At 44.9% G+C, this 14,317-nt stretch overlaps 1 pseudogene across 1 annotated transcript in view; it reads left to right on the top strand.

The window, feature by feature from the left end:
- Positions 1–3,190: 3,190 nt before the first annotated feature.
- The window catches only part of LOC105517902, a 106,488-nt pseudogene continuing 95,361 nt past the window's right edge, over positions 3,191–14,317 (top strand). Inside the window, exons 1-4 of the transcript XR_001002739.1 lie at positions 3,191–4,417; positions 4,472–4,563; positions 4,723–5,386; positions 5,680–6,203. The product of XR_001002739.1 is annotated as an FYVE, RhoGEF and PH domain-containing protein 5-like (transcript). The remainder of the gene's footprint in view (positions 4,418–4,471; positions 4,564–4,722; positions 5,387–5,679; positions 6,204–14,317) is intronic.

Genomic DNA, 14,317 nt, shown 5'->3' on the forward strand with positions numbered 1-14,317 from the left:
GGATTAATTCATGTATTTTGATGATAGCAATAATGTTTGAGATTGGAGGAAGTGGTAATATTTGTAATAAAGAATTTTTCTTGCTTTTCTTCTTAGACATTCACTATGTGCTTATTTTCCCCATAAGATGAATAAAAACAAAAAACTTTCCAGTTTCATAGCCATAAGAAATGCTGCTTTCTCTGAAGTTGGCATTGGGATCTCAGCCAATGCCATGCTGCTTCTTTTCCACGTCCTCACATGCCTTCTCAAGCACAGAATCAAGCCCACTGACCTGATCATTGGTCATGTGGCTCTAATCCATATCATATTGCTGCTACCCACAGGGTTCATAGCTACAGATATTTTCGGGTCTCAGGATTCAGGGGATGACATCAAACATAAGTCAGTTATGTACATGTACAGGTTGATGAGAGGCCTCTCCATTTCCACCACCTGCCTGCTGAGTGTCCTCCCAGCCATCACCTGTAACCCCAGAAGCTCCTGTTTGGCAATGTTCAAAGATTCTCACATCACAAGCCACATTGGTTTCTCTTCCTGTGGGTCTTCCACATATCCATTAGGGGAAGCTTCTGAGTCTCCACTCTTCCCATCAAAAATGTTGCCTCAAATAGCCTTACATTTGTCACTCAATCCTGCTCTGTTTGGCCCCTGAGTTGCTTCCTTGGGCAGACAATTTTCATACTGATGACATTTCAGGATGTCTCCCTTGCAGGGCTCATGGCCCTCTCCAGTGGATACATGGTGATTCTCTTGTCCAGGCATAACAGGCAGTCCCAGCATTTTCACAGCACCAACCTTTCTCCAAAAGCACCCCCAGAAAAAATGGCCACACAGACCATTCTTCTGCTTGTGAGTTGCTTTGTGATTGTGTGCATTGTGGACTGCGTTGTCACCTCCTCCTCAGGACTGGTGTGGAACAGTGATCCAGTCCGTCATTGAGTCCAGATGCTGGTGGACAATGGCTGTGCCACCATCAGTCCTTCAGTGCTGCTAGTCAGTACTGAAAAATGAATGATCAAAGTCTGAACATCCATGTGGGAGAAGGACAATAAATCCCTAATTATTCAGTAATGCATACTGTCTCTTAAGATGAGCATATCCTTTTTAAAATGATTAATCCCATCATAGGGGATATGCGTTCCCATCCCAGCACGAGCCTCGGGGTAGCAGAACTATCTGCCTGTGTCTGTGTGGACAAGCAGACTGAGAACTCCTGGGAGGTGGAGGCTTAGTCTGAGTCGTCTATGTCGCCGAGCACCAGGCAGGTACCTGTGAGGGGCTGCGCGGTGTGTGCTGAGTGAATAAGGAAAGGCTCCTCATTAAAAGGATCTCCCTTACCAATGTCATCTCCTCAGGGAGGCTTTCCTTGACCACCCATTCTCTACTTCAGTGGTTCTCAAACCTGTAGGGTTTGATGAAACACGGGGTTTCTGATTAAGTGAGGCTGGGGAGGGCCCCAAGAATGCGTGGCGCCCTGAGAGCCATCGCTGAGCTCCATTGCCCTGGTTTCCCTCCCTTGCTTTGAAACGGTGTCTCCAGCGACTTCCTCCCGTCTAAGCTCCATGAAGGCAAGAATTTGGGGCTGTCTTGTTCCGTGCTCAGCGCAGACTTAAAAATAAAGGGATAGATGGTCCGCTGGGCGAAGGAGCCAGGAACATCCCAGAAGTCCAACTCGATGAGTTCTTGTCCCTCCAACCTCAGGAGCCTCCTGCGGTGCCTACAGCCACCGCCCCTTTAAATGTGCGCAGGGACGCCCAGACCCTTGGTTCTTTGGATCCCTAACTCAGCAGGAAAACAAAAACAACAAAATCCTTCCTTTTGGGGACGGAGGAAACGTCTAGGAGGGAACGGAGGTGCGGCTGCGGCGCAGGCAGAGGCGCAGGCGAGGGCCGGACGGCCAGAGTGCAGGGTGCCAGTGAGGAGCCCTGGACCCGGAGGGGACGCGAGGCCACGCGCTGCCCCGGCCGCCGCCCCCGCGACCTCCGGCGGCGTCGAGGCATGCGCGCCGGGGGCCCGGGCAGGGCGCTCGAAGTTGGAGCTCCCGGGGCGCCCGGGACGAGCTTCCCAGGATTCCCCGACCTTCCGGTGCTGCTCGGCCTCGGCGGAAGCATGCATGGCTCCGGGGCCTCCTCGCCGAGAATCGGGGTCCACCCCTGCCAAATCGCCCCGCCTCAGGGACCCCCTCAACCTTGGCGAGGCCGCGCCCTGGCCGTGTGAGCTCGTATCCCACTCTCACGGCTGTCCACAGAGAGTCCCCCCACAAGGGAGAAAGACGTCCCTTTCTCAAAAGCGACTTGATCGGGTCCCCAAACCCTTGCCCTCCACTCCCAGACGTCACAGACAGGCCTTGCTCCCTTCTCAGGGGCCCCATCTGACTGAGGCTTGGCTGGACACAGTCCTGAAGCATGCAGATTCCAGACGTGACCCCCAGCAGAAGCACACATCACTGTTTCAAACCTTTTGGTGTGTCATTTGTGAAGGGATGAGATGGTGGCTATTCAGTCATAATATTCCAACGGTCCCTGGATCTACCCTTCAGTTATTCTAACTTAACAGTGAGTTCTCAGCAGAGTCTGTCTTCTCTTGACCCTAGGAGACCCTGCCATCTGCAGTGCTATGTGTGTAGCTAGTGGGTACCCAATGGAGTAGCTGTAGAAGGGGGGAATGTAAGCTCCATGAGGGCAGCAGGGAGGGTGACGGCAAGTTCAGCCTTTTCTCGTGGTCGCTGGCTCATAGGAAGTGTTTATCAGTAGCTGCTGGATGAATCAATGCACTGACCCGGACACTTCATTTGAGGAGCACAGGATTTCATGTGGTTGATTTTCATTAGTTGGGCTGTGTGTAGAAGAAAGGTCTGTTCACCTTGTTTGCAGAATGAATCTTTAGTGGAAAATCAAGGGATTTTAAAGATCCCGGTGGAGGGCATTAGCCTAACACAAAGCATGGGAGATGGGCTTCACATGGGCAGATGGACCCATCTGCAGCGTCCCCTGCAAGTGATGTGTAGGAGACTCTGAATGGAAACAAAGTTAATCGTACTTTTTCTCCTCTTCTCTATTTTTGTCCTCTAGATTTGCTAAAACCACCTGTTGCTCCCAAGCCAAAGACTACCAGTCCACTGACGCCAGTGACTGTGCCCAAATTCCCTTCCTCACCCAGGCCCGATAGTCTTCACAGTCCAAATTCCATGTTCAGGGATCCGAAGCCCCCCATTGCCCCCAAACCCAGGCTGACTGCCAGTGGAGAGCCAGTGTGTACCTGAATGACAGCTTGAACAAATGCAGCAACAGGCAGCTGCTCTGTGTAGACAGGGGCCTTGATGAAGGGCCCTGGTCCATCCCGAAGTGCTCTGAGTCAGAGACTGACGAGGATTACATTGTAGCCAGGGCTCTGCTGAAGGAGGATGAACCCAAGGATGGGGGCAGTGCAGGGAATGCAGCCCTGGTGTCTCCTGAGGCCTCTGGGGAAGAGGAAGAGGAGTGTGAGGAGGGAGGTGAGGCATGTGGCCTGGAGGGGACAGGAGCTGGGGAGGACTCGGCAGTGACTGCTGCCCTAGTGCAGTATCACTGAGCAGGGAGGGTGAGGAAGGCACAGACCTCGCTCCTGAGGACCAAGGAGAGGGCTGTGGCCATAAGCTAGGGACACTGGAGCAGGTATCCAGAAGTGAGGAGGAAGAGAAACTGGTGCAGCCACACAGGGAGTGCAGCCTGGAGGATGGTGGGCCTTGGGCTGGAGAGGCAGTCTTCCAGAGCGACCTCCTCCTGCCTCACATCCATGGAGAGGAGCACGAGCCCCCCGACACCCACCGGGAGGCAGAGGAGGATGATGAGGAAGGTTGTGCCAGCACAGACCCAGCAGGGGTAGATGAGGGTTTGGGTCCTGACAGGCCCACTGAGGACATGGAACAGGTTGCTGAGGAAGCCAGCAAGGAGCCTCCTGAGAAGGAGCCGGCCATGGGGGTCCAGGAGGCAGAGATGGCCACAGACAGCCCTGAGGTTCTTGAGGAGGGATGGGAAGAAGCAACAGGTGTCACAGTTGGGGAGCAGGTTGACTTCAGTGAACCACCTGACCATGAGGAGGAAACCAACCAAAAAGTGGCAGCTGCCACCCTGGAGGACTGCGCACAGGATAAGCCTGCAGAGGAGAGCTGCCAGATCATCCTTTTCCAGAACAACTGCATGGACAACTTTTTTCTCTCACAGGAAGCCCCTACGAGTTCTTCCCAACCGAGAGCACCTCTTTTTATAGTGAGAGCTGTTCTCCTCTTTCTGAGTCAATGAAAGGCATAGAATCAGAGCAGGCACCAAAGTTGGGGCTGTGTGCGGAGGAAGACCCTGTGGTCAGGGTTTTGTGTGGCCAGCATGGCTCCCTGCAAGATGGAGCAGCAGAGGGTCCTACAGCCCCTGATGTGGTGGTCCTGCCGAAGGAAAAGTTGGGGGAAGAGTAGGGGGAGGGGGAGGAGGAGAAGGAGGAGAAGGAGGAGGTCTTCGTGGATGACATGCTGGCCAACCCCTATGTGATGGGAGTGGGCCTGCCAGGAGGAGGAGGGGAGGAGGAGGAGTAGGAGGAGGCCATGGATGACACGCTGGCCAGCCTCTATGTGATGGGAGTAAACCTCCTAGGAGGAGGAGGGGGAAGAGGAGGAGGAGGTCGTTGATGACACACTGGCCAACCCCTATGTGATGGGAGGGGGCCTGCCAGTCTGGCAGCCCCTGGAAGAGGGCAGGCTGCATTGGATGCCCTGGGTTATTATGGCTCAAAAGAAGAAATGAACTGTGAAGCAGAAGGTAGCCTGGTCTCCGTGGACAGGAAGAACATTGGCACAAGGGCCTGGCCCCACTTTGGGAAGGGGGCCAGAAACCATCCCAGAAACTGCCCCCAAAGAAACCAGATCTGAGGTAGGTTCCTCAGCCCCTGGCATCAGAGGTGCTGCAGAGGAGGCAGGAAATAGCTTTTGTCACTGGAAGAGAAGCCCCTGGAAGCCAGTAGGGCCTTGCCAGCAAAGCCCAGGGCCTTCACTTTATACCCTCGGTGGTTTTCCATGGAAGGCCAAGAGATTCCTGTTCCCATCTCTGTGAACTGGGAGCCAGGAGGATCAGGGTTAGATGACCACAGGATAAAGAGGAAAGAGGAACATCTCTCTGTCCTGTCTGGGAGTTTCTCCCAGAGAAACCACCTTCCGTCCAGCGGCACCTCCACGCCTTCTTCCATGGTCGACATCACACCTCCTTTTGACCTGTCCTGCATCACCATTAAGCCCATCACAAAGAGCTCTCCCTTGCTCCTTATCAAGAGCGACTTCTCAGACAAGCGCAAGAAGAAGTCATCCTTTAAGCAGTTCCTGGCACTGATGTTTAAGAAGAAGATGGAGAGACCAGGCATGGTGGCTCACGCCTGTCATCCCAGCACTTTCGGAAGCTGAGGCGAGAAGATCACGTAATGTCAGGAGTTGGAGAGCAGTCTGGCCAACATAGTGAAACCCTGTCTCTACTAAAAATACAAAAATTAGCCAGGCATGGTGGCACGCACCTGTAATTCCAGCTACTTGGGAGGCTGAAGCAGGAGAATCACTTGAACCCAGGAGGCGGAGGTTGCGGTGAGCCGAGACTGTGCCATTGCACTCTAGCCTGGGCAACAAGAGTGAGACTCCATCTCAAAAAAAAAAAAAAAAAAAAGACGGAGAGTAAATTGCACGTGAAGGTGTCTTCCTCCAGGTCCTCTTCAGAATCCAGCTGCCACAGGCCTTCCAGGATTCTGGAAGTTGACCAGAGAAACCCCAGTAACTCCCTTCAGCTTAAGTCTCAAACTGGGAAGCTCCAGGCTTCTGAATCCCCCTCCTCCCTCCTTTTATAGAGATGGCAAGAGGAAAGGTGTCCCCTTCAGCAGGACCGTGTCCAGAGTGGAGTCCTTCAAAGACCGCTCCCGGCCGCCCTTCCTGCCCTTGCCACTGGCCAAGCCACCATCTATCTCCTTCCCCAGCACTGACACTTCAGACTATGAGAACATTCCAGCCATGAACTCGGACTACGAGAATATCCAGATTCTGCCCCGGAGGCCTGCAGGGCTGGCATATTTAGGAAGCTGTTTGAAGATCAGAGCAGATCCCTGTCCACAGCAAATGAAAACGATGGCTACGTGGACATGAGCAGCTTCAATGCCTTTGAGAGCAAACAGCAGAGCACGGGCCAGCACGCAGAAAGGTACCTGACATTCTATTTCCTTTCTTGTTTGATAGCTGTAACTATTCAAAAGGCAGCATGGGTGTGGGGGACAGATGGACTTGCTTTCCAGCCTCAGGCTCTGTTTCCCACTAGCTGCATTGACCTGGGGTGAGTGAGTGGCTTTACGTCTCTGAGCCCTAGTTACTTCATCCATGAAACAGGATTCATGCTACCTCACAGCAGATATTTAAGAATATCAGAGTAGATATTCTATGTAAAAGCAGTGTATAAAATGCCAAATATGGTACATGTAAGAGTATTTTTTTTTTTTTGAGACAGTCTCATTCTTGTCACCCAGGCTGGAGTGCAGTGATACCGTGTCGGCTCACTGCAAACTCCGTCTCCTGGGTTCAAGCAATTCTCCTGCCTCAGCCTCCCGAGTAGCTTGGATTACAGGTACTCATCACCATGCCCAACTAATTTTTATTTTTTTAGTAGAGAAGGGGTTTCACCGTGTTGGCCAGGCTGGTCTCAAACTCCTGACCTCAGGTGATCCACCCGCCTCCCAAAGAGAGCATTTTTATTTAAATTATTTGGGGAACAGTTCTCATATTTCCTAGGTAGATGGCTTTGTGACTCCGCTCTGAGAGTGTCACCAAGAGAGAAAGTTTTGGAATCTTGCCAAACTAAATATCTTTCACTATCAGGAAAGTAGCCTAAATTGATATTGATACTTTTTATTGAGTGAATATATGCTGTACTCAATACGGAACTAGAAAAGAAATTTTATTTGAATTGCTTAAGGAGCTAATGGTGTGGCTCACCCCTGAAATCCCATCACTTGGGGAGGCCGAGGCAGGTGGATCATATGAGTTCAGGAGTTCGAGACTAGCCTGGCCAACATGGTGAAACCCTGTCTCTGCTAAAAATACAAAAATTAGCCAGGCATGGTGGCAGGCACCTGTAATCCCAGCTACTCAGGAGGCTGAGGCACAAAAATCGCTTGAACCGGGGAGGCGGAGGTTGCAGTAAGCCAACACTGCACCACTGCACTCCAGCCTGGGTGACAGAGCGAGACTCAGTTTCAGAAAAAACAAAGAAAAACAAAGAGCTAATGGTGCTGTTACAGGAAAGGGGTCCCAGTCCAGACCCCAAGAGACAGTTCTTGGATCTTGTGCAAGAAAGAATTTAGGGTGAGTCTACAGTGCCAAGTAAAAGCAATTTTATTAAGAAAGTAGTGAAAGCACAGCTACTCCATAGAAAGAGTAGGGCATTACTAAAAGAGGAGGAATGCATCCACCATAGATACAATGCTTGTACCATGTATATATGTGTGTGTATATATATACATATATATGTGTGTATATATGTATATATATGTGTGTGTGTATATATATGATAAAAAAGATTCTCAGGAGATGTGCTCTGCTACAAGGGTTTGTGATAAAGGATTAATTTTCTTAATTAGTATATTTTGCAATAATTAATATTATTATTTTAAAAGCAAAATTAGGAATGCCTTTGTTCTCCAGATATCAGAATATCTGGACACTCCCAAGTCTGGGTTTGTTTAGTAAACATTATTAATTTGTTCCCTTAACTGTAAACATCTAGGGGCTAGGAATGTCTAACCTTTTGGGAACGCAGTCCAGCAAGTCTAAGCCTCATTTTCCTAGCCCTCACTCAAAATGGAGTTGCTCTGGTTTGAATGCCTCTGACATATCTCCCCCTTCCCTTTACAAAAGGACCTTTAATCCTGGGGGTTGCAGAGGGACGAAGATCTGTCTTCTGTAACTTTTTCAGGCTGAATAGGGGCGATGATATTCCTGCCTAAATTAGGGTCTCTTGCATTCAGGGTAGAGAGAAGCTCAGTTAGACAGCGTTGGTATGGTTAAGGTTGTTTATAACTCCCGAGTTCTGACAAAAGGTGATGTCTGGCAGATCAGTAAGTGTTTAATTTAAGAAAGCATTGAGTGAGCTTGTCTTGCATTTCTACACAAAGAGTACAACCACAACAGCAAAGCAGAATAAGTAAAATTATTCCAAGTAAACTAAACAGGGGCAGGAATATCATCGCCCCTATTCAGCCTGGGTCCTGCCCCAAGAACTGGGCAGTTGTTGGAACCAAGCTGATAAAGGGTTGACTGACAGCACATTAGTGGCACAGATATGAGTGTCTAAAGCTTCTATAGTCTGGGTAATATTATGTGAATAGTCTGGAACATACACACAACATTCGGTTTTAATTAAAGCATAGTTCCCCCCTTGGGCTGCTGTTAAAATGTCCAAAGCCATATGGTTTTGTAAGACTACCTGCCTAATCGGAGAAGGGTAAGGGCCCAGGGTATATTACTGAAAACTGCAGCCATGTGCTTCACTAAGGCTTCACCTTGTAACTCGATACTGATTGTAGCTACCTGTGGGGAAAATATAGCCTTTGAATAGAACCGTTTTGTTGCCTATGGTGAGCTTTCACAATTTCCCAGTTAGATGGGAGACAGTCCAATTTGGTGAGGATAGATCTCTGGAAATAAGGATGACCCCATGTATACCTTTTAGTCCAGTTATAAGGTAAATATGGCCAGCCATGAGTTCTGCAAGCCCATAACCATCCCAAGGAGAAGGGTAGGCACTTATTTTTGGGAAATTGTCTTGCCATCCCATCCACATTTGATCTGTTAAAAGAAGGATCTGATTACAGGTGACAGCCATCCCATATTATGGGTTCCAGTTTGGTGGTGACTGCTGTGCCTTTTAAAACATATAGGTGCTTTGCCTGATGCCTGCACTTGAATAGCTGTCATTTGCCCAAGTTCATTATGTATAGCATAACCTGAAGTTGGGGTGGAATTTAGCTGTTTTTTAATTAGATTAGAAGGATGCTGTTTTGTTTCTTCATAGGAGGGGAAGGGGCTAAGGCCCGTGTGGCTATGATACATGGGAAAAGAGGGGCTATGTTTATAATGTCCAATCATAATAAAATCCCCATAAACTTAAGTTGGCCAGTTGAATATGCCAGGGCCACCTGGAAATGGAGAAAAGGAGCAATTTCCCACATACCCGACAGTTTGATTTTGTAGAGAGGCTAAAGTCTGTGCCCACTCAGTAAATAAAATACTCCGTAAATAAAATACTCTCTGCGTGATTCCAACTTACACCCAAAAGTAGAATGCCAATCCATATATTTATGTTACCCATCTCTTGTATTTTTTTTGAACAGGAGTTGGAGGTCACTGATTGGCTTACAGGAATAAACGTGATTAGTCTTCCGTGTTCCGTCGGCCTGTGAGACTTTTTATGAGAGACAGGTTTAATTTGAGATAGGTGGCCCCAGCTGTTTGTTTTTAGAAGTTTAACTGCAGTTGGGGTACTTAGGAGAACTTGATAAGGTCCCTTACATTTTGGGGAAAGTTGATCTGCTGGGGATCCTTTCTTTCATGTTTTGAATAGGACCTAATCTCCCAGCTGGTTGTAACAAAATTCTCTTCCTTAGTAGGGGAAGGGAGTCTTTGATTTCCATATTTAAGGAGTGCTTTTTGCACTTATCCTAAGTTGATTACATAATTTTGTAGCCTGGTTGTAACAAAATTCTCTTCCTTAGTAGGGGAAGGGAATCTTTGATTTCCATATTTAAGGAGTGCTTTTTGCACTTATCCTAAGTTGATTACATAATTTTGTAGCCTGAAAGTATTTATGTTTATTAGGAGGTCTATAGTTAAAAAGGCCTTTCCTACATTATTTTAAAAGGGCTGAGCTGCAGATTTCCCTTTGGGGTCACTTGAACTCTTAATAAGGCTACAGGTAATAAATACAGTCAGGTTTCTGATGTTTCTTGTCATAGTTTTTTTTTTTTAATCTTTCCATAAGTTATTGGGGCACAGGTGGTATTTGATTACCTAAGTTCTTCGGTGATGATTTGTGATTTTGGTGCACCCATCACCTGAGCAGTATACACTGCACCAGATTTGTAGTCTTGTATCCCCCGCCTCCTCCCACTCTTCCCCACAAGTCTCCAAAGTCCATTGTATCATTCTTATGCCTTTGCATCCTCATAGCTTAGCTCCCACATATCAGTGAGAATGTATGATGCTTGGTTTTCCATTCCTGAGTTACTTCACTTAGAATGATAGTCTCTAGTCTCATCCAGGTTATTGCAAATGCTGTCAATTCATTTCTTTTTATGGCTGCATAGTATTCCATCATATGTATATAAAAAATAAACTGTGAGATATATATATATATAAAATAAAGTGATATATATATATCACAGTTTGGTAATATGGTATTATTTGGTATATATATTATATATAAACTGATATGTATAATAAACTGTCATATGTATATATCACAGTTTGGTAATATGGTGTTATTTGGTATGTATATTATATATAATAAACTGTGATATATATATCAGTTTGGTATTATGGTATTTTTTGGTATATATTTGGTGTATATATGTGTATATATACACACACACGCATATACACACCAAATATATATATGTATCTCTCACAGTTTCTTTATCCACTCATTGATTGATGGGCATTTGGGTTGGTTCCACAATTTTGCAATGGTAAATTGTGCTGCTATAAACATGCGTGTGCAAGTATCTTTTTTGAATAATGACTTCTTTTCCTCTGGGTAGATGCCTAGTAGTGGGATTGTTGGATTAAATGGTAGTTCTACTTAAGGAATCTCCACACTGTTTTCCATAATTACTGTACCAGTTTACATTCCCACCAGCAGTGTAGAAGCACTCCCTTTTCACTGCGTCCACACCAACATCTAATTTTTGGGGGGCGGTGGTGGGGTGTTATGGCCATTCTTGCAGGAGTAAGGTGGTATCACATTGTGGTTTTGATTTGCATTTCCCTGATCATTAGTGATGTTGAACATTTCTTCATATGTTTGTTGGCCACTTGTATATCTTCTTTGGAGAACTGTCTATTCATATCCTTAGCCCACTTTTTGATGGGACTGTTTGGTTTTTCTTACTGATTTGTTTGAGTTCCTTGTGGATTCTGGATATTAGTTCTTTGTTGGATGTATAGATTGTGAAGATTTTCTCCCACGCTGTGGGTTGTCTGTTTACTCTGCTGACTGTTCCTTTTGCCATGCAAAAGCTCTTTAGTTTAATTAGGTCCCAGCTATTTGTCTTTGTTTTTATTGCATTTGCTTTTGGGTTCTTGGTCATGAAATCCTTACCTAAGCCAATGTCTAGAAAGGTTTTTCCAATGTTATCTTCCAGAATTTTTATAGTTTCAAGTCTTAGGTTTAAGTCCTTAATTTATCTTGAGTTAATTGTTTGTATAAGGTGAGAGATGAGGATCCGGTTTTGGTCTCCTACGTGTGGCTAGCCAATTATCCCAGCACCATTTGTGGAAAAGGGTGCGCTTTCCCCACTTTATGATTTTGTTTGCTTTGTTGAAGATCAGTTGGCTGTAAGTTTTGAGTTTATTTCTGGGTTCTCTATTCTGTTCCATTGATCTATGTGCCTGTTTTTGTACCAGTACCATGCCGTTTTGGTGACTATGACTTTGTAATATAGCTTGAAATCAGGTAATGTGATGCCCCCAGATTTTTTCTTTTTACTTAGTCTTGCTTTGGCTATGCAGGCTCTTTTTTGGTTCCATATGAACTTTAGAATTTTTTTTGTAACCCTGTGAAGAATGATGGTGGTATTTTGATGGGGATGGCATTGAATTTGTAGATTGCTTTTGCCAGTACGGTCATTTTCACAATATTGATTCTACCCATCCATGAGCATGGGATATGTTTCCATTTGTTTGTGTCGTCTATGATTTCTTTCAGCAGTGTTTTGTAGTTTTCCTATAGAGGTCTTTCGACTCCTTTGTTAGGTATATTCCAAAGTATTTTATTTATTTATTCATTTTTGCAGCTACTGTAAAAGGGGTTGAGTTCTTGATTTGATTCTCCACTTGGTCGCTGTTGGTGTATAGAAGAGCTACTGATTTGTGTACATGAATCTTGTATCTGGAAACTTTGCTGGATTCTTTTATCAGTTCTAGGAGCTTTCTGGAGGAATCCTTAGGGTTTTTAAGGTAAACAATCATACGGTCCACAAACAGTGACAGTTTGACTTCCTTTTTGCCTATTTGAATGCCCTTTATTTCTTTCTCTTGTCTGATTGATCTGGCTAGGACTTCCAGTACTGTAAAGAAGAGCGGTGAGAGTGGGCATCCTTCTCTTTTCCCATTCTCAGGGGGAATGCTTTCAACTTTTCTGTTTTCAGTATTATGTTGGCTGTGGGTTTGTCATAGATGGCTTTTATTACATTAAGGTATGTCCCTTGTATGCTGATTTTACTGAGAGTTTTAATCATAAAGGGATGCTGGATTTTGTTGAATGCTTTTTCTGCATCGATTGAGATGATCATGTGATTTTTGTTTTTACTTCTGTTCATGTGGTGTATTACATTTATTGACTTGCATATGTTAAACCATCCCTGCATCCCTGGTATGAAACCCACTTGATCATGGTAAATTATTTTTTTTGATATATTGTTGGATTCAGTTAGCTAGTATTTTGTTAAGGATTTTAGCATCAATGTTCATGAAGGATATTGGTCTGTAGTTTCCTTTCTTGGTTGTGTCCTTTCCTGGTTTTGGTATTAGGGTGGTACTGGCTTCATAGAATGAATTAGGGAGGGTTTCTTCTTTCTCTATCTTGTGGAATAATGTCAAAAAGATTGGTACCAATTCTTTGAATGTCTGGTAGAATTCTGCTGTGAATCCTTCTGGTCCTGGACCCTTTTTTTGTTGGTAATTTTAAAATTACCATTTCAATCTCACTGCTTGTTATTGGTCTGTTCAGGATATCTAATTCTTCCTGATTTAAGCTAGGAGTGTTGTATTTTTCCAGAAAGTCATCCATCTCTTCTAGGTTTTCTAGTTTATGTGCATTAAGGTGTTCATAGTAGCCTTGAATGATCATAGTAGCCTTGATTTCAGTGGTGTCAGCTCTAATATCTCCTGTTTCATTTCTTAGTGAGGTTATTTGGATTTTCTCTCTCTTTCCTTAATCTTACTAATGGTCTATCAATTTTATTTATCTGTTCAAAGAACCAGCTTTCTGTTTCATTTATCTTTTGTACTTTTTTTTTGTACTTTTTTGTTCCAATTTCATTTAGTTCTGCTCTGATCTTGGTTATTTCCTTTCTTTTGTTGGGTTTGGGTTTGGTTTGTTCTAGTTTCTCTATTTACTTGAGGTGTGACTTTAGATTGTCCTCTTTTAGACTTTTTGATGTAGGCATTTAGGGCTATGAAATCTCCTCTTAGTACCACCTTAGCTGTATCCCAGAGGTTTTGATAGGTTGGTGTCATTATTGTCATTCAATTCGAAGAATTTTTAAATTTCCATCTTGATTTTGTTTTTGGCCCAGTGCTCATTCAGGAGCAGGTTATTTAATATCCATATATTTGCATGGTTTTGAAGGTTCCTTTTGGAGTTGATTTCCAGGTTTATTCCACTGTAGTCTGAGAGAGTGCTTGATATAATTTCAATTTTCTTAAATTTATTTAGGCTCATTTTATGGCCTATAACGTGGTCTATCTTGGAGAAAGTTTCATGCGCTGTTGAATAGAATGTGTATTATGCTGTTTTGGATGAAATGTTCTGTATGTTTGTTAAGTCCATTTGTTCTAACGGTATAGTTTAAATCCATTGTTTCTTTGTTAGATGACCTGTCTAGTGCTGTCAGTAAAAAATAATAATAATAATAATAATAAAGTGCCCCACTATTATTGTGTTGCTGTCTATCTCATTTATTAGGTCTGTTAGTCATTGTTTTATAAATTTGGGAGCTCCAGTGTTAGGTGCATATATGTTTATGATTGTGATATTTTCCTGTTGGACAAGGCTTTTTACCATTATATAATGTCCCTCTTTGTCTCTCTTTTTTTTTATTATTATATTTTAAGTTCTAGGGTACATGTGCACAATGTGCAGGTTTGTTACATATGTATACATGTGCCATGTTGGTGTGCTGCACCCATTAACTCGTCATTTACATTAGGTATATCTCCCAATGCTATTCCTCCCTTCCCCACAACAATAGGACCCAGTGTGTGATGTTCCCCTTACTGTGTCCAAGTGATATCATTGTTCAGTTCCCACCTATGAGTGAGAACAGG

The sequence above is a fragment of the Colobus angolensis genome, unplaced genomic scaffold (genome assembly GCF_000951035.1).
Source record: "Colobus angolensis palliatus isolate OR3802 unplaced genomic scaffold, Cang.pa_1.0 Scaffold31, whole genome shotgun sequence".
In the NCBI taxonomy this organism is placed as follows: Eukaryota; Metazoa; Chordata; class Mammalia; order Primates; family Cercopithecidae; genus Colobus; species Colobus angolensis.